General features: G+C 56.9%; 1 pseudogene across 1 annotated transcript; it reads left to right on the forward strand.

Moving 5' to 3' along the window:
* Window positions 1-17,201: 17,201 nt before the first annotated feature.
* On the forward strand, window positions 17,202-18,123 carry LOC309585763 (olfactory receptor 14J1-like; annotated as a pseudogene). The gene has a single exon. The product of its transcript is annotated as an olfactory receptor 14J1-like (transcript).

Consider the following 18,123-nt stretch of genomic DNA (forward strand, 5'->3'; position numbering starts at 1 on the left):
GCCAGTGGTGCCATTCCTGGGATCCCCCAGCCCTTTCTGCGTTCCCCCCTCCCGGCTCTCCAGGCTCCCCAGAGGAGCCCCAAGGGCTGCAAGTCCCCACCCAGGGCCCCCAGAAGAGCCCAGTTTGGATGTGCAGCCCCCAGTTTTCCCAGTTTCCCTCTTCTTTTCCCCGGGCCGGGTTCCCCCGCCCCCAGCGGGTGGGAGCAGCCGAGAGCCCCGCGCTGCCCATCCCGACCTGTCCCGGCTCCATCCCCGCTGCTCCCGCGGGCTGCCAGGGGCTCGGGAACGGGGGACCCAGGGCATGGCTGGTGCTGGGGGAGGAGGAGGAGGGATGGGAGAGGAGGGAGGATGAAGAAGGAGAGCAAGAAGGGATGGAAGCAGGAGAAGGAGGTGGGATTAGGGAGGAGGAGGGATGGGAGAGGAGGAGCAGGAGGAAGAGGAGAGACAAAGGAGGATGAAGAAAAGGAGAAGGATCCACGAGGTCGAGTGCTCCCTGAATTTGCAGCCCCCTCCACCCGTGGGATCATCGCCCCCCATCCCGCAGGTGTCCGGGGAGGGGGAGCTTGGCCCAGATATCCCGGGGGGGTCCCTGGGTTGGGTTTTTTGGGGGGATGTTTGGAGAATGAAGAACTCCAAAGGTGAGCAGAAAATGCCCCTGGGGGAACACTGGGGGTCCCAGTGGCGGCTGCCAGCAGAGGCAGTTTGGAGGAGACCCCTGTGACCCCCAGGGCCCCAAAGTGGGGAGCCCAGAGAGGGGGGAGCGCCGCCATTCGCGGGACCCTCAACAGCCTGGAGAGGGGCAGGGGGGACTCCTTGGACCCCCTGCACCCCAAAGCAGAGAATAAGGGGAAAAGGACGCATGGACCCATAACCCCCAGCATCCCTAAGTGGGGAGAGGGAAGAGGGGGAACTTTTCTGATTCCTGGGACTCCCAGCAGCCTGGGGAGAGCGGGGACCAAGTAGAAGAGGGACTCCCAATACAAGCGTGACCCCCAGCAGCTGGGAGAGGGGGGAACCCCCGAACACCAAAGGGGAGAAACCAGAGACAGGGAACTCCTGAGAGGCTTTTTCAGGGCTGAATCGTGGTGTTGGGGAGGTTTATATGGACCCCAGATGCCCAGGGACTTCCAGAGATGGACTTGGGCAGAGGGAATTTCCAAGCCAATGTGCCCACACCTTGTTTTCCCCCCAGACCAGGATTTCCCATTCCCAACCCTTGGCCGGATGGAGGAGGAGGCTGTGAGGAAGAGGAAGATGCCCCGGGAGCCCCAGGCAGGTGAGGAGGAAGTCAGTGCCCCTTTCCCCTCTCTCCTGCTCCATCTCCCAGCCCAGCATCGCCCGCGGCTGCAGGACAACCCCGCTGCCGACGCCGTCCTGCCGGGGACGGACTGGGGGGATCTCCTTCCCCTTCCCTGTGGCACGGAGGCAAATCCCATCCTCTCCTTGTCCTTCCTCCCCAGACAAGGAGCTGAGCACGGAGCCCAGGGAGGACAAATGCGCGTGGCAGAACCTGGTGGAAGAGGCTGTTTTGAGCGGATCCACAGCGCAGGAATCCAATGGGGAGGAAAAGCCCCGGAGATCCTGCTGGAGGAGGGGCTGCCAACGCAGCCCAGGGTGCTCTGAGGAGGAAAGACCCACCCTGTGCAGGGAAGGCGGCCGGAGATGCAGCCAGAGGTCAGAGCTGGTGGTTCATGAGCAGCTTCACGATGGGGAGAAGCCCCACAAGTGTGGGGAATGTGGGAAGAGCTTCAGGTGGAGCTCCAACCTGATCAACCAACAGAAGATCCACATCAGGGAGAGGCCCTACGAGTGTGGGGAATGGGGGAAGAGCTGCAGAGACAGCTCCAGCCTGATGAACCACCGGCGCATCCACACTGGGGAGAGGCCCTATGAGTGTCCCCAGTGTGGGAAGAGCTTCTCACAGAGCTCTAACTCAACCCAACACCAACGGAGGCACCGCTAAGGGAAGCCCTGCAAGTGCCCCGACTGCAGGAAGAGCTTTGTCCTCTGCTTCAACTCCATCCCCCATCAGAGGACCCACATTTGGCAGAGCCCTGGTGATCCACATTCCCTGTGATCCAGGTTGGGAAGAGCCCTGGCTGGTGCTCTCCACGTTCTCCTGGATCCCTGTAGACACCTGGGTGAACGCAGGGGCAGGAACATCCATCAGGACTCTGATTGAAATCAGAAATTCATTGGGAAGAGCTGATTTACTGACTTTGGGATTCAGGAATGGGGCACTTGGGAATGCAGGAATTCCCATGGAATTTCCACGGGCAGATCTCACTCTCATCCCAGTCAGGTGAGAATTCCATGGATGGATCTCCCCCCAGCCCATTGCCATGGGAATTCCATGGGGAAATGATTGGAATTTATGGCCAATCAAATGACAGCAGTGAAATGAGAAGCGATCCCTGCTGCGACTCACTGGGACATAAATCCCAATCCTTTCCCCAGGCCGGGTCTATGGTGCCCGTGGCAGCGCCAGGGGAGTGCCCTCTTCCTGCCCCGAGCCGAGCTCGGGCCTTTCCTTCGGTGTTCTCTGCCCTGCCCGGGGCAGGAGGGCACTGACGGAGCGGCTTTGGTGGCACCGGGCACCGCCCGGGCTCCGGCCACTGCAGGTGGCTCCGCGGGAATGTCCAACACCAAAGCTTCGAGCCAACAACAGCTCCTGGAGGGGATTCTGCCCCCTCTGCCTGTCCTGGGAGCCCAAGGGCAACGCCCCGGGCACAACAGCCCAGAGTGCTGGAGCACAATGTCCCTGCGCCAGGCCGTGTTCCCTGGCTGTCCCCTGTCCCTCGGCTGTCCCCTGTCCCTCGGCTCTCTGGGGCCGGGGGTGGCAGCAGCCCTGGGGGAGAACAACCCTGAGCCCCGGCTGGGCCAGTTCCCCCAGTTCCACCCAGGGTGGGGCCCAGGTCACTCCCAGCATGGGCCCTGGGGCTCCCAGTCACCCCCAGTATGATCCCAGTCACTTTCAGTTACACTCAGTATGATCCCAGTCACTCCCAGGATGATCCCACTATGAGCCCACCATGGTCCCAGGTGTTCCCATTCACCCGTCTGTGCCCCCCAGATTTCTTCTGCAGCCCCCCCGTCAGAGTGGGGGGTGGGGGCCGAGTGCTGGTGCCCCCCTGCCTGCAGCAGATCCAGCGGTGAGGGGAGTTCAGGGGTCCCTCAGCATTTGGGGTGAACCCCCCGGGCCCCCCAGGATCTCCCTGAACACGCTGACGCTGCCCGTGTGCAGCGAGAAGGTTCATACCCGGCACGGGGTCCCCAGCTCTGTCACCGGCATCGCCCAGGTACCCCAAAACCTCCCGGGAATCCCCAACAATCCCCCCGGGGAACCCCAACCTCTCCTGGGACCCCGAAAATATCCCCGGGACTCTCCAAAAACTCCCCAGGACCGCAAAGCCCCATACAGACCCCCCAAAACCCTCTCAGGACACCAAAATTTCCACGGGACCTCCCAACACCCCCCAGACCCCCTTGAGAAGGTTTATACCTGGCACGGGGTCCCCATCTCCATCACCGGCAGGGACCCCAAAACAGCCTTGGGACCTCCAAATATTCTCCCCGGGATCACCCAAACCCCCACTTTGGGACCCCTGAAAACTCCCCTCGGGAACCCCGAAAAACCCCCGGGACCCCAAAAACCCCCGGGACCCACAAAACCCCCCCAGGAGCCCCTCGCGAATGTTCACACCCAGCACGGGGTCCCCATCGCCATCATCGGCACCACCCAAGTACCCCCAAACCCTGCCGGGACCCCCAAACCCTCCTGGGACCCCCAAACCCTGCCGGGACCCCCAAACCCCGCCGGGGCTTCACTGCCGGAATCAACGGGAGTGGTGTTGCCCTTTTAACGGGAGTTACAGTGGGCACCGACTTTACCGAGGGATCTTAAAGCGCCGATGGTAGAGCGAACCCCAAAAATTCACCCGGGGGGCACTCTCCCGTTTGCTGCACTCGGGGGAGCCCCGAACGGCGACGCCTCCTGGGCTGAGCCCCGCACTCAGCCGGGGCTGGGGAAGGCACGGGGAAGGCTGGGACGGGCTTTGGGGTGCTGGGCTTAACTGGGGGACCCCACTGGAAGCCCTTTGCCGCTGTCCCACCTGCCCGGATCCCCCTGCTCGCACCCCTTTGCCGTTGTTGCCCCAAAGCTCCGCTGCCCCAGCTCGCTCTGGGGTGACCCAGCCCTTTCCCATCGTGGCCCGGCCCGGCCCCGCTGCCCCGAGAGCTCCCGGGCCGCGGCCGCAGGCACGGAGGAAGGGCAGGAGGAGGAGGAGGCGGGCCAGAGGAGGAGGAAGAGGAGGCACGGGGGGAAGAAGGAGGAGCCGGAGCAGGCGGAGGAGGCTCCACGTGCGGGCAGCGCTCTCTGGATCCGCAGCCGCTCGGGCCGGGAGCATCGCCCGCCCCGCATCCCGCAGGTGCCCGGGGAGGGGGAGCTCGGCCCAAACATGCCGGGCGGTGTTTTTGGAGGGGGGAGGGATGTTTGGAGCTCGCAGGGAATCGATTTGGGGCTCGCTGTTCCATGCTGTCTGTCGGGGCGGGCGGCGCGATGTTTGGAGCTTGCGGGGCTCCAAAGGCGAGCCGCAGATGCCGCTCGGGCGGATATCGGGGGGTCCCGGGAGGTGTTTTTGGGGGTGGCGGTGGCGGCAGAGCCCCGGCGGGGCCGGGGGGATGCGGGTCCCCCCGCGGTGGGGGTTGGGCTTCCCGGGCCGGGCCCTCCGAGCTCTGCCGGGGCCCCGTGGGGACGGCGCGGGGCCGGCGGGGGCGGGGGGACACCGGTTTTGGGGAGCCCCGGGAGAGCCGCGGCTTCCCTAAGCGGGACCCCGGAGAGAGGAGAGCCCCAGAAGGCCAAAGCGGGGAGCCCGAGAGGGGGAACCGCTGGGATTGGCGGGACCCCGGCGGGGGGGTCTGGGGGCTGCAGGGGCGGCACGGCCGGGAAAGGGGCTCGGGGGTCCCGGGGCTGGAAAGGGGCTCGGGGGTGCCGGGGCTGGGAAATGGCTGCTCCCAATATGAGCCCAGTTCCCTCCCCGAGTGGTTCCAGTTTCCTCATCAGTCCCAGTATGAGCCCAGTCAGTCCCAGTATGATCCTGGTCACTTCCCCTCACTCCCTGCAGAATCCCTGTTACTCCCAGTATGAACCCAGTCACTCCCAGTCACTCCCCATTATGATGCAATTTGCCCCCAGCACAGTCTCAGTTGCTCCCAGTACTTCCCACTTTTGTCCAGTGTGTTCTCAGTTCTCCCAGTTGCCCCAGGATAGTCCCAGTCACTCCCAGTATGATACCCGTCTCTCCCAGCAGGGCCCCAGTCACTCACAATTGCCCCCAGTTTCCCCCAGCATGGTCCCAGTTCTCCCCGGCACATTCCCAGTCACACCCAGTGTGGTCCCAGTCACCACCCACATGGTCTCAGGCACTCCCAGTATATTCCAGTTGCCCTGACCATTCTCGTGGTCATTCCCAGGCACTCCCAGTTAGCTCAGCATGGATCAGTTGCCCCCAGATTTATCCCAGTCACTGCCAGTACATCCCAGTTGTCACCAGCATGCATCCTATCATTCCCAGTTCCTCCCAGTGCATCCCAGTGCATCCCCAGTAGGCTCTCAGCATGGGCCTGGTCGCTCCCAGTAACCCCCACTGACACCCACGCTAATCCCAGCAAGGCCCCAGTCACTCCCAGTATGATGCCAGTGGTCCCCAGGGTGTTACCAGTAGCTCCCTGTCAATGCCAGCATGAGCCCAATAGCCTCCAGTATGATCCCTGTGACTCCCTGTCTCTCCCAGTATATCCCAGTCACCCCCAGCATGCTCCCAGTCACTCCCACTTCTTCCCAGCTGCTCTCAGCACGATTCCAGTTGTTCACAGCCACTCCCAGTCAATCCCAGTATGATTCCAGTCACCCTCAGTGTGATCCCAGTCTCACCCAGCATGGACCCACTGTGATTCCAGTATGATCCCAGTTGCCCCCAGCATAGTTCCAGTTGTTCCCAGTTCCTCCCAGTATGATCCCAGTTGCCCCTAGAATAGTCCCAGTCACGCCCAGTTGCCCCCAGCATAGATCCAGTTGCTCCCAGGTGCCCCCAGCGTGGTCTCATTTCCCCCCAGCATGATCCCAGCTGTTGCCAGTGTGGTTCCAGTCACCCCCAGTATGGTTACAGACACTCCCAGTATATCCCAGTTGCCCTCAGCATGCTTGTAGTCATTCCCAGGCACTCCCAGTTGCCCCAGTAAGGTTCCAGTTACCGCAGAATGATCCCAGTCTTTCCCAGTTACTTCCAGGGTCTTCCAGCATGATCCCAGTTTCTGTCAGTTTCCCAAAGTGTGGTCCCAGTTGCTCCCAGTATGATGCCAGTTTTGGCCTCAGTTGTGGTCTCAGTCCCCTCAGCATGGTTCCAGTACCTTCCAGTTGATCCCAGTTGCTCCCAATGTGTCCACATTTTCCTCCCAGCATGGGCCCAGCAGCTCCCAGTAACCCCCAGTCAGGTTCCATTCACACCTGCTGTAATCCCAGTGGCTCCCAGGATGATCCCAGTAGGACCCGTAGTCACTGCCAGTATGGTTCCAGTCACTTCCAGTATGGTCCCAGTGTCCCCAAATGTGATCCCAGCTGCTCCCTCTCAATGCCAGTATGATCCCAGTTGCACCCAATCACCCCCAGCATGGTTACAATCACCCCCAGTATGCCCCCAGTCAGTTTCAGGTACTCCCAGTATTATTCCAGTCATGCCCAGAGTGCCTTCCTGTCACTCCCAGTGCGGGCCCAGTTGCTCCCAGTATGAATCCAGTCACTCCAAGTTCCTCCAAATACGATCCCATTTGCTCCCAGCATGGTCTCTGTTGCTCCCAGTCACCTCCAGTATGGTTCCAGTCATGTCCAGCACCCTTCCAGTCCCTCCCAGTCAGATTCCAGTATGATCACAGTCCCTCTCAGATACTCCCAGTATCATCCCAGTCAGTTCCAGTAGGATCCCAGTATGACCCCAGCATGGGCACAGCTGCTCCCATTATCTTCCAGTGTGGTTCCAGTTGAACCCAGTTGCCCCCAGTTCAGACCCAGTCACTCCCCACATGAGGTTGAGCATTCCCTGAATTCACAGCCCCCACCCGTGGGATCATCGCCCCCCCATCCCGCAGGTGTCCGGGGAGGGGGAGCTCGGCCCAGATATCCCGGGGGGTTCCCTGGGTTGGGTTTTTTGGGGGGATGTTTGGAGAATGAAGAACTCCAAAGGTGAGCAGAAAATGCCCCTTGTGAGGACATTGGGGGTCCCCAGGAGGTGTTTCTGGGGGTCCCGGTGGCGGTGCCAGCAGAGCCCTGGCAGCGGGCAGGGGGATGTGGGGTACGCCCCGTGGTGGGGGTTGGGTCTGCCCGGGTCAGGCACGGCCACCTCCAGCCCGGAGCCAGGGGGCTGCGGGACCCCTTGGGAGAGCCGGAGGGGGAACCTCGGGAGCCCCAGAGTGGGACGAGCAGAGAGGGGCAGTACCGGGAGCAGGGGAGCCCCGGCAGTCTGGAGGAGCGAACCCCTGTGACCCCCAGGGCCCCAAAGTGGGGAGCCCAGAGAGGGGGGAGCGCCGCCATTCGCGGGACCCTCAACAGCCTGGAGAGGGGCAGGGGGGACTCCTTGGACCCCCTGCACCCCGAAGCAGAGAATAAGGGGAGAAGGGACCTGGGGATCCCATAACCCCCAGCATCCCTAAGTGGGAAGACCAAAGCGGGGAACTTTTGGATTCCTGGACTCCCAGCAGCCTGGGGAGGGTGGAGACCAAGTAGAGAGGGGGACCCCAATAAAAGAGGGACCCCAGCAGCTGGGACAGGGGGGAACCCCCAAACACCAAAGGGGAGAGACCAGAGACAGGGAAGTGCTGAGAGGCTTTTTCAGAGCAGATTTTTATGGACACACAGTGCCCAGTGACTTCTAGAGATGGACTTGGGCAGAGGGACCTTCAAACTCAATGTGCTCATCCCTTGTTTCTCCCCAGACCAGGATTTCCCATTCCCAACCCTTGGCCGGATGGAGGAGGAGGCTGTGAGGAAGAGGAAGATGCCCCGGGAGCCCCAGGCAGGTGAGGAGGAAGTCAGTGCCCCTTTCCCCTCTCTCCTGCTCCATCTCCCAGCCCAGCATCGCCCCCGGCTGCAGGACAACCCCGCTGCCGACGCCGTCCTGCCGGGGACGGACTGGGGGGATCTCCTTCCCCTTCCCTGTGGCACGGAGGCAAATCCCATCCTCTCCTTGTCCTTCCTCCCCAGACAAGGAGCTGAGCATGGAGCCCAGGGAGGACAAATCCCCGCGGCAGAACCTGGTGGAAGAGGCCGTTTTGAGCGGCTCCACGGCGCAGGAATCCAATGGGGAGGAAAAGCCCCGGAGATCCCACAGGAGGAGGGGCTGCAAACGCAGCCCAGGGTGCTCTGAGGAGGAAAGACCCACCCTGTGCCGGGAAGGCGGCCAGAGATGCAGCCAGAGGTCAGAGCTGGTGGTTCATGAGCAGCTTCACGATGGGGAGAAGCCCCACAAGTGTGGGGAATGTGGGAAGAGCTTCAGGTGGAGCTCCCACCTGATGGAGCACCAGAGGATCCACTCTGGGGACAGGCCCTATGAGTGTGGGGAATGTGGGAAGAGCTTTAGCCAGAGATGCACCCTGATCCAGCACCAGAGGTTCCACACTGGGAAGAGGCCCTATGAGTGTGGGGAATGTGGGAAGAGCTTTGTCACAATCTCCAACCTACGTATCCACCAGAGGATCCACACCAGGGAGAGGCCCTACGAGTGTCCCGAGTGTGGGAAGGGGTTTCAGACCAGCTCCACTCTCCTCCGGCACCAGCAGATTCACACGGATGAGAGGCCCTTCCGCTGCCCCGACTGCAGGAAGGGCTTCAAGCAAAACTCCCACCTCGTCAGGCACCAGCGCATCCACACCGGGGAGAGGCCCTACGAGTGTCCCCAGTGTGGGAAGAGCTTCTCCACGAGCTCTCACTTGACCCAACACCAACGGAGGCACCGCTAAGGGAAGCCCTGCGAGTGCCCCGACTGTGGCAAGAGCTTTGTCCTCTGCTCCAACTCCATCTCCCATCAGAGGAGCCACGTTTGGCAGAGCCCTGGTGACCCACATTCCCTGTGATCCAGGTTGGGAAGAGCCCTGGCTGGTGCTCTCCACGTTCTCCTGGATCCCCATTGGCACCTGGGTGAACGCAGGGGCAGGAACATCCATCGGGACTCAGATCAACATTGGAGATTCATTGGGAAGAGCTGATTTTTGACCTTTACACCCTAAACAATTTCATCTGCTCTGTCCAATTGTTTCTTCTGGTGGCTGCGGAGACAAACAATGGACTCTACACGATTCAGTGTGAATCAGGCAGAAGCCATTTTATTGATGACCTACTGTCCCTCATATACAGTTCTTGCTTTCCCTACACGCGATCGTGCATAATTATTATGGGTTCAGGGCTATTTTCACACGCTGCTTTATGCTTTGTGATTGGCTCTTGTCTGTGTGTCACATTGTCTGTCGTGTATGTCACAACTGTCCTTCAGTCTGCCTTTTCTTATCCTTTTCTTCCTTTGCTTGATCCTCATTCACATCCTCCCCAGTGCTGCTTGTTCCTTTCTCACAACCTCCCCATGGACTCTTCCCCTGTGTAGGTGCTCAAGTCCTTCTGTCTTACGTGCTCTGGTTCCTCTGTTTTATGGCTGGTTCACATTATGTCCATTTTCTAGTAAAAACATGGTTTCCACAGTCTCGAGGCATCAATGGGTCCCACTGAGCTCCATGCCCACCACAGGCTCCTCATGGACTCCTTGGAGGAGAGAATCGGGGGCCAGGATTGCACAAAGCTCTCAGAGACTCCCAGGCAAAAGCCAAAGCCAAAGTCCTTTGAAAACCCTGCAGTCCCTGGGAGCATTGAGGAGCCCCCAGGGCCATTCCTGACCAAGGCTCCCCAGGGACTCCTTCCAGCAGATCCCTGAGGCCACTGGGATGTGGGGGGATGCTGAGGGCAGGACAAGGGGCTGACAGTGCCCAGCCTTGCTGGGGCTGTGCCAGGAGGCCCCAGGGCCTCACGACAAGGTGTCTCCTCCCAGCGCTTGGTGGCACAGATGCTGCTGTGCCCCAGGGCACCAAGACTTGGTTTCTCTTTGTCCCCCCTGTCATCCCTGCCTCCAGTTCTCTGCTCTGACTGCAGCCTGGGGACACTTTCTCAGTCGTGTCCCTCACTGGGACCCATGAAAACTTCCAGAAACTTTGAAGTTCAATTCTGGCTGGAATTCTTGGGAGATTTGTGCCAGTCGCTGTCAGGGCCTGATGTTCAGGGCCTCAGCAGCAAGGCCCGAGAGGGTCATTGCAGTCCTTGTGCTGTGTGTGTGCTGCTGAGCTGGGCCGGGCTCCTGGCACAGAGGCAGCTCCTGGCAAGCGGCAGCGCTGCAGAGAGACAGCTCTGGCCAGGAGCAGCTCCTGGGCACAGCCCAGCAGGGCTGGGGCACTGCCTGCAGCCAGCCCGGGCACAGCACAGAGGGACACAGGGCTTAAACTCAGCCGGGGCTGGGAAGGGGCTGGGAAGTGACTGCAGGAGAATCACTCCCAGCCCCTGGCACAGGAAGCCTCAGGCTGCAGGACACGGCAGCTGCAGCTCCTGGAGGGAGGGATCTCCTAAAGCTGCAGCATCCCCGTGCCTACGGATTCTGTGAGTACAACTCGGAGCATCTCGAGTGCAGGGGAGGTGAAATGCTCATGAGCCTCTGACGGGCTGAGGGTTTCTGATCACTCCCAGAATATTTCCAATACAAGGATTTTGATAGAAATGAGGAAATTTCCTGAGACTTTGTTTTCAGTTTCCTGCCATTGGAGAATGGTGGGGAGGGAGGATAAATATTAAAGGTGTTATGAATTTTGTCAGGTCCCTGGGACATCCAAACTGTTCCTTTCAGTGATCAGCAGGTGCACAGGAGATGCCTCCTGTGCTTTCAGCCACTCCTGTGCCCATGGACAGCACCAGCATCACCTTGGCTGGACCCATCAGGCTCAGTCTGAGCTGTCCTTTCTCCCAGCTGCAAACAGAACCTGTCCCCAGCCAGTGCCCTGCACACAGGCAGGTTTCTGTAGGGCCAAGGAGAGTGCACAGAGATTTGGGGTCTGTGAGTGCTGGCAGGGAGAGATCATGCAGAGGGAAACAGCTCCAGGAGGAAAATCCCCAGGAAGCAGAGAGGAGATCAGGGAAGGAGAGAAAACAAAGCCAGCAATGTGTCAGGGAGAGTTTAGAGATCCCCACAGGATCCCCTCCAGTGCAGCCCCTCCCTCTGAAGAAGCCCCCTCCCTCCTGTGCCCCCCAGCCAAGCCTCTGCCCTCAGGGCCGGGGGTCCAAGGCGTGAAGGCCCTCCTGGGCAGGCAGAGCTGCAGCAGAGCCGTGGGGCAGCTCTGCAGCCCCGGGCCCAGTTCCCTCTGCAGAGCACAGGGCTGGGAGCAGCTGCCCGGCCCTGGGGGCTCTGGGAGGGGGCACAGCTGGCTCAGGGTGACGCTGGCCCCAGTGCCCGGCTGTGGGCAGGGCTGTCAGTGCAGCCAGGGCAGCAGCTCAATCTCCCTTTGTCCAGTGCCAGCTCTGGGACTCTTGGCTCTCTCCCTGAGGTTTCCTTCCAAGCTGGGAGTTTCCTCCAGGATGCAAACGTGTCCTGGAGCATCTTTGTGTTATCTGAAAGGCCCAGAGAGAGGAGAAAAGCAGAGATGCTACAAGTGTGCAAATGCTGTCGGGTTGGTGAAATGAGCCAGGGGTGTCCTCGGCTACAAATGTGGTGCTGAGACCTTGAGAGAGGGACGGACATTTGGGGGTCTGTGGTGGATCCATCTGCTCCCAGCAGCACCTGGTGATCTTTAAGGGAAACATGGGAGGGTGAACATTCTGCATTTGAGAAAAGTGAAACCGAGAAACTCTGAGCAGGTCAGAATGACAGAGCACCACCCCTGAGTCTCCACTCATCATCTTGCCTTGCAAAAGTTGCTCTGTTCTCCCTGAGGGCAGCAGAAATGCTGAGGATTTCTGATATCCAAGAATACCAGGAGAGATATGGGCAGAGATTAAAAACAAAAACCTCAGAACTCTTAAACCCGAAAGGGTGTCTGTGTGTGTTCCAGGGGAGGGTGGATGGGAAATGGCTTTGGTTGTGGTTACAGATCTCCTCTAACTCTTCATTGTTTCATGTTGAGAGTCTTTCTGAAGAATGGCTAAAGAGCAAAGGTCATGATAACACAGGAGGCTTAGAAAAGATGCAGACACTGAGTCCTTGAGCAAGAAGTTGCATAGATAACAGAATGTGCATTCAGATAAGAAAGAAGACAGAAACCATATGGAAGAGAAAGATAAGACCACCGTGTTTGCAGATCCCACGGAATAGCTCCCACCAATGAGGAGCTCAACTTTTGCAATATGTATGAGCTAATTAAAGGTACTATAAGTAAGTGTAGTTTTGAAAAATAAATCGAGACTTGCTGAACATCATGCCTTGAGTGCTTGTCTCCCGCGACTCCACCCAACATCTGGCACCCGAACAGGAGAAGTTGCCCTAGCCTTATGCGATGGGGGAGTTGCGTTGGGGTCGGGTCCCGCAGCTAGACGGACGGCGAAAGAGGTCTCGTATACTGCAACGATTTCCTCCGCGCCCGAGCGACCGCACAGGCGGGCTCGCCGATACGTGCTGCCGAAGCCTGGAGGGGCTAGCAACGGTACCGACGTAAGTATGGAAAGGCAAGCAGCACAGGAACTTTTCAAGGCTTTTTTACTTAAGCGTAATTTTAAAGGGATTGATCTTGATAAAGACCTCCCCGCTCTTTTAACGCATGCGCGCTCTTACGGTTTTTTCGCTGACCCCCACTCCATTCATGAATTAAGTCAGTGGCGCGCGTATAGTGATAAACTTTGGGATCTTGTCTTAGATGACGATAAGCCAGCTAAAAAGATAGCTAAACTATGGAGAGTTGTTTATAATGAACTTTTAATGGTACAGGCAGAAAAGAAAGCCGCAGAAAAGATTAAAGTTGCACAGGACCGTAATCGTCTTTACGGGGAACATGGTCCTTCTCCCTTCTCTGGTCCGCCTAATCCCCCCACCTTTGCTACGGTTCACGTACCCCCTGAGGCTCTTGCCTCTGAGTTGCCTTCCGCGCCTTCCCCCCCCCCCCCTCCTGCTCCTCCCACGCCTTCCTTGCCGCAGCCTGCTCCTCCGCCCTTGCCTCACCCGTCTCCGCCGGACTGTTCTCGCTCGCGAAACCCCTTTGTTAGCCCTGAGCCTGTCCCTGGGGCAGAGTCTGACCTCGCGGAGGCCATGGCTAGGGGCCATCGAGAACTTTGGGCTGCGGTTGCTCGTGAGGGCTTACAAAAGGGTGATTCTGACATGCTGGCGGCTGCTCAGGACAGCATAGCGTTCCCTGTCTTATTTGTCCCTAATCCGCAAGGGGGCGGCAATATCGCGCAGGTGACTAATCTGGATTGGAAGCTGTTAGCTCAGCTACGAGCAACGGTGGGGAATTACGGTGTCACCAGTGAACCAGTTAAACAGATGCTTGATTATATTTGTAACGCTTTTACCCTTCTTCCTGCTGACATTAAAGGCATTACTAAGCTCATGTATACCCCGCATCAGCGACTGCTTTTTGAGGATCGCTGGAGGGAGGAGGCAGCTGTTAGTGCAGATCTCGCTAGACCCCAGGGAGATCCGTTAGCAGATATCACTGTAGATGAACTACTAGGACAGGGTCAACATATGAGGGTTGAGGCTCAGGCTGCACTAGGCCCTGCTAAATTGCGGGAAGCTATAGCAGTTGCTAAGAAAGCTATGGGTAAAGTCCGAGCCCCGGGTGGGATCCCTATGTATATGAACATTAAGCAAGGCAGAGAGGAATCTTTAGGCTCTTTTGTTGACAAAGTTATGGAAGCCATCTCAAAAGCTGGGGTTCAAGAGCATATGCATGACCCGTTACTTAAGCAATGCCTTTTACAAAATGGCAATCAAGCCACCCGTGCCCTTATTACTTCCACCCCAGGGGATTGGACTGTCCAGCAGCTCCTAGAAAAGGCTGCTACCATGCCCACTGGCTCTCAGCTGTTCTTAGCACAAGCCTTAGCAAAATTAGGTGAAGGGCTTAAAGAACAGGCTATTAGCTCTCAAAATCAGGTAATGGCAGCCCTTGCTCCTCTCCAAGCGGCAGCAGCACGTCCCCGCCCAGCTCCAGGTGGCCGCATGAAGTGTTATCGCTGTGAGACACCCAGTCATATTCGTCGCGAATGTACAGCCGCAAGAATTTAGCGACCCAGCGCGAACAGCGGCCGCGCGACGACACAAGTAACCGCTCCAGCACCTCTACCTGTCCCCGCCCAGCGACAAGCGGAAGTCTCGGCCTGGACCTGGCAGCCTCAGTAGATACCGAGTTGCTAACATCAGAAATCCATCGCATTCCCACTGGTGTCGTCGGACCTGTGTATATTAATGGCCAAGCTATGGGAGAACTTATTGTAGGTCGTTCATCTGCAATTACAATGGGACTCCTAGTAGAGACTGGTCTTGTTGATGCTGACTCCGCTAAAGAAATTTTTATTTTAGCACATACCGATTATCCTCCCGTTAAGATCCCGGCAGGACAAAAGTTAGCACAACTAGTACCATTACCACATCTGGCTTCAAGCATTCCGCCTGTTTGTGATGCACCTAGGTGTCAGCCAAGTCCTGGCTCTACTGGATCTCTGACCTTACTCACTATTGATCTCACCTCCCGCCCACGGAAGCGTTGTCTCCTGCTGCATCAGGCAGAGTCCATCACCTTGGAACCTATCCTCAACCCCCGACGCCCATGCCTTGGGTGCGCTACAAAGACCCCAAGACGGGACTTTGGCAGGACCCTGTAAAAACCTTGTACTGGGGAAGAGGTTACTTATGTGTGTCCACTCCGACAGGTCCCCTATGGGTTCCGGCCAAATGGACTAAGCCTGTTGTCACTGATGAGCAACCCACAACAGAGGAAGAAAAGAAGGGTACAGAGGAAGATCTCACAGATCCTGCAGGAAGCTGAGCAGCGGTTTTGCATTACCTTCCTTGTGGACTCTGAACAGGAGATAGAGGGTTATCTCCTCCCACACTTGCAGAGACACTTTTTGCGCTTTTGCCAATCTGCTTGCTTTGCATGTAATTGTAACAATCATAAGGCGTGGGTAAGATTGCTTTGCGGAGGCTGTAATTTACAGTGGTGGGTCCACCAGCAACATCTATCAGAAGGGTTTTGGTGTCAGTCTTGCAGTTTTCACTGGCACCGTGAGACGGCTCAAGGAGCATTAGTACAACTCACAGGCAAAAATATCATTGACAGTTTGCAATTAGTTGAAAATCTTGAAGATCTGCGGCTAAGAGAATTAGCGTGGTCAGTACAGCATTTAGCAAAAAAGATCTTAGCCGATAGCTACTCTGTAATTTTGCAATCCTCGTGCCAACCAAATATCGGGGTCCCCATTCAGTGGCAAGTTGACCCAAGAAAGTGGGATCATGTTCGCCGGCGGTTTAAGCATCGTGCTGCTAATCGCAGGCTCAGTAATGGGTCACCCCCTTTCCTACCCTCCTAAGGTGTTTGACCCTAGAGATAATATCTGGGTCTCCTTGGCACGTGAATTGAACACCACAACATTCTGTGCCTCCCTAGCCACACCCAGTACCCCATTTTTGACATGCTTAGTTGGAGTACCACTAACAGATAATACATGGCGTAACTTCGTAATCGAGACCCAGAACCAGTTCAAAATTATTAGACCATTAAAATCCACAATGAATATTACCGCTGGCCTACAAGAGTATGATAGCTGGGATGATAAACTCCCGGTGGGTCCTGAGCCACAAGAGATAGAACTAGTTGATTCTCTTAACGCTACAGCCTGTATTTATATTAATAGTTCACGTAATTTATGCCAAGAGGGCAGCCTTAATGGCTGTCGACTGAATGAATCCAACCCCACCTTGATTTATCCTATTGGCAATGCTTCACAGTGAGATTTAGAATGGTGCAACATTACCGTGAGAAATCGATCTCTTGCAGCCCCTGGAACGTTTTTCCCTCGAAAGTTACCCAGAGGGTTTTTCCTAATTTGTGGGAATCGTGCCTGGTCAGGTATTCCATCCAGGCCTGTAGGTGGGCCCTGTACCTTTGGCCAACTGAGTCTTGCACTTCCACAGCACCATCCTAATGCTACACACCGAACACGATGGCGGAGGTCTTTAACAGAAACTATAACACCTGAATGTCAGGATGACCTCACGCTATGGAGCAAATCAGAAGTGCTTTTTACCTCCCTTTTTGTTCCTGGTGCAGCTGCGGCACGAGCCCATCGTCACTTAGAAAAACTGGCATGTTGGGTAGTTAAACAGGCAAACGGTACCAGCCGAGTGTTGTCTGAACTTGCAGAAGATCTGAGTTCAGTCCAACACGCCCTGCTTCAGAATAGAGCAGCTATAGATTTTCTACTCTTAGCCCACGGCCATGGCTGTGAAGACTTTGAAGGAATGTGCTGTATGGATCTTGAGGATCATTCTAAGTCCATCCACGCCGAAATTAAGAATTTGATTGAACACTCCCAAAAAATAAAAAAAGACTCCGGATTTTTCGGATTAGAAGGACTTACAGAGTGGATGGGCTTAGAAGGATGGATGAAAAGTGTGATTAAATCCTTAATGCTGTTGCTAATAATTGTTTTGCTTGGTTTACTTATGCTTAGCTGTATAATGTCATGTATAAAAAATTTAATTTTGAAGTCAGTCAATATGACTATGATCATGCAAAAAGAAAACAGGGGAAGTGTTGAGAGTCTTTCTGAAGAATGGCTAAAGAGCAAAGGTCATGATAACACAGGAGGCTTAGAAAAGATGCAGACACTGAGTCCTTGAGCAAGAAGTTGCATAGATAACAGAATGTGCATTCAGATAAGAAAGAAGACAGAAACCATATGGAAGAGAAAGATAAGACCACCGTGTTTGCAGATCCCACGGAATAGCTCCCACCAATGAGGAGCTCAACTTTTGCAATATGTATGAGCTAATTAAAGGTACTATAAGTAAGTGTAGTTTTGAAAAATAAATCGAGACTTGCTGAACATCATGCCTTGAGTGCTTGTCTCCCGCGACTCCACCCAACAGTTTCATTCCTCATGAACAGGTGCCCATGGCCGGACACAGCCAATGTGCAACAGCAGCTCCATCAGCCCCTTCCTCCTGCTGGCATTGGCAGACACCCGGCAGCTGCAGCTCCTGCACTTCTGCCTCTTCCTGGGCATCTCCCTGGCTGCCCTCCTGGGCAGCGGCCTCATCATCAGCGCCGGAGCCTGCGGCCAGCACCTGCACAGCCCCATGTTCTTCTTCCTGCTCAGCCTGGCCCTCACCGACCTGGGCTCCATCTGCACCGCTGTCCCCAAGGCCATGCACAATTCCCTCTGGGGCACCAGGCACATCTCCTACTCAGCATGTGCTGCTCAGGTGTTTTTCTTTCTGTTCTTCCTCTCAGCAGAGGATTTCCTCCTCACCATCATGTGCTACGAGCGCTACGTGTCCATCTGCAAAGCCCTGCACTACGGGACCCTCCTGGGCAGCAGAGCTTGTGCCCACATGGCAGCAGCTGCCTGGGCCAGTGCCTTTCTCTACGCTCTCCTGCACACGGCCAATACATTTTCCCTGCCCCTGGGCCAGGGCAATGCCCTGGGCCAGTTCTTCTGTGAAATCCCACACATCCTCAAGCTCTCCTGCTCCAAATCCCACCTCAGGGAACTTGGGCTCATTGCTGTCAGTGCCTGTTTGCTCTTTGGCTGTTTTGTGTTCATTGTTTTCTCCTATGTGCAGATCTTCAGGGCCGTGCTGAGGATCCCCTCTGAGCAGGGCCGGCACAAAGCCTTTTCCACGTGCCTCCCTCACCTGGCCGTGCTCTCTCTGTTCCTCAGCACTGTTATGTTTGCCCACCTCCATCTCCTCCCCATCCCTGGATGTGGCCCTGTCAGTTGTGTACTCGGTGGTGCCTCCAGCCCTGAACCCCCTCATCTACAGCCTGAGGAACCAGGAGCTCAGGGATGCCCTGAGGAAAAGGATCACGGGTTGTTTTCAGCAGCAATAA

Source organism: Coloeus monedula (genome assembly GCF_965178545.1).
Source record: "Coloeus monedula genome assembly, contig: HAP1_SCAFFOLD_281, whole genome shotgun sequence".
Classification (NCBI taxonomy): Eukaryota; Metazoa; Chordata; class Aves; order Passeriformes; family Corvidae; genus Coloeus; species Coloeus monedula.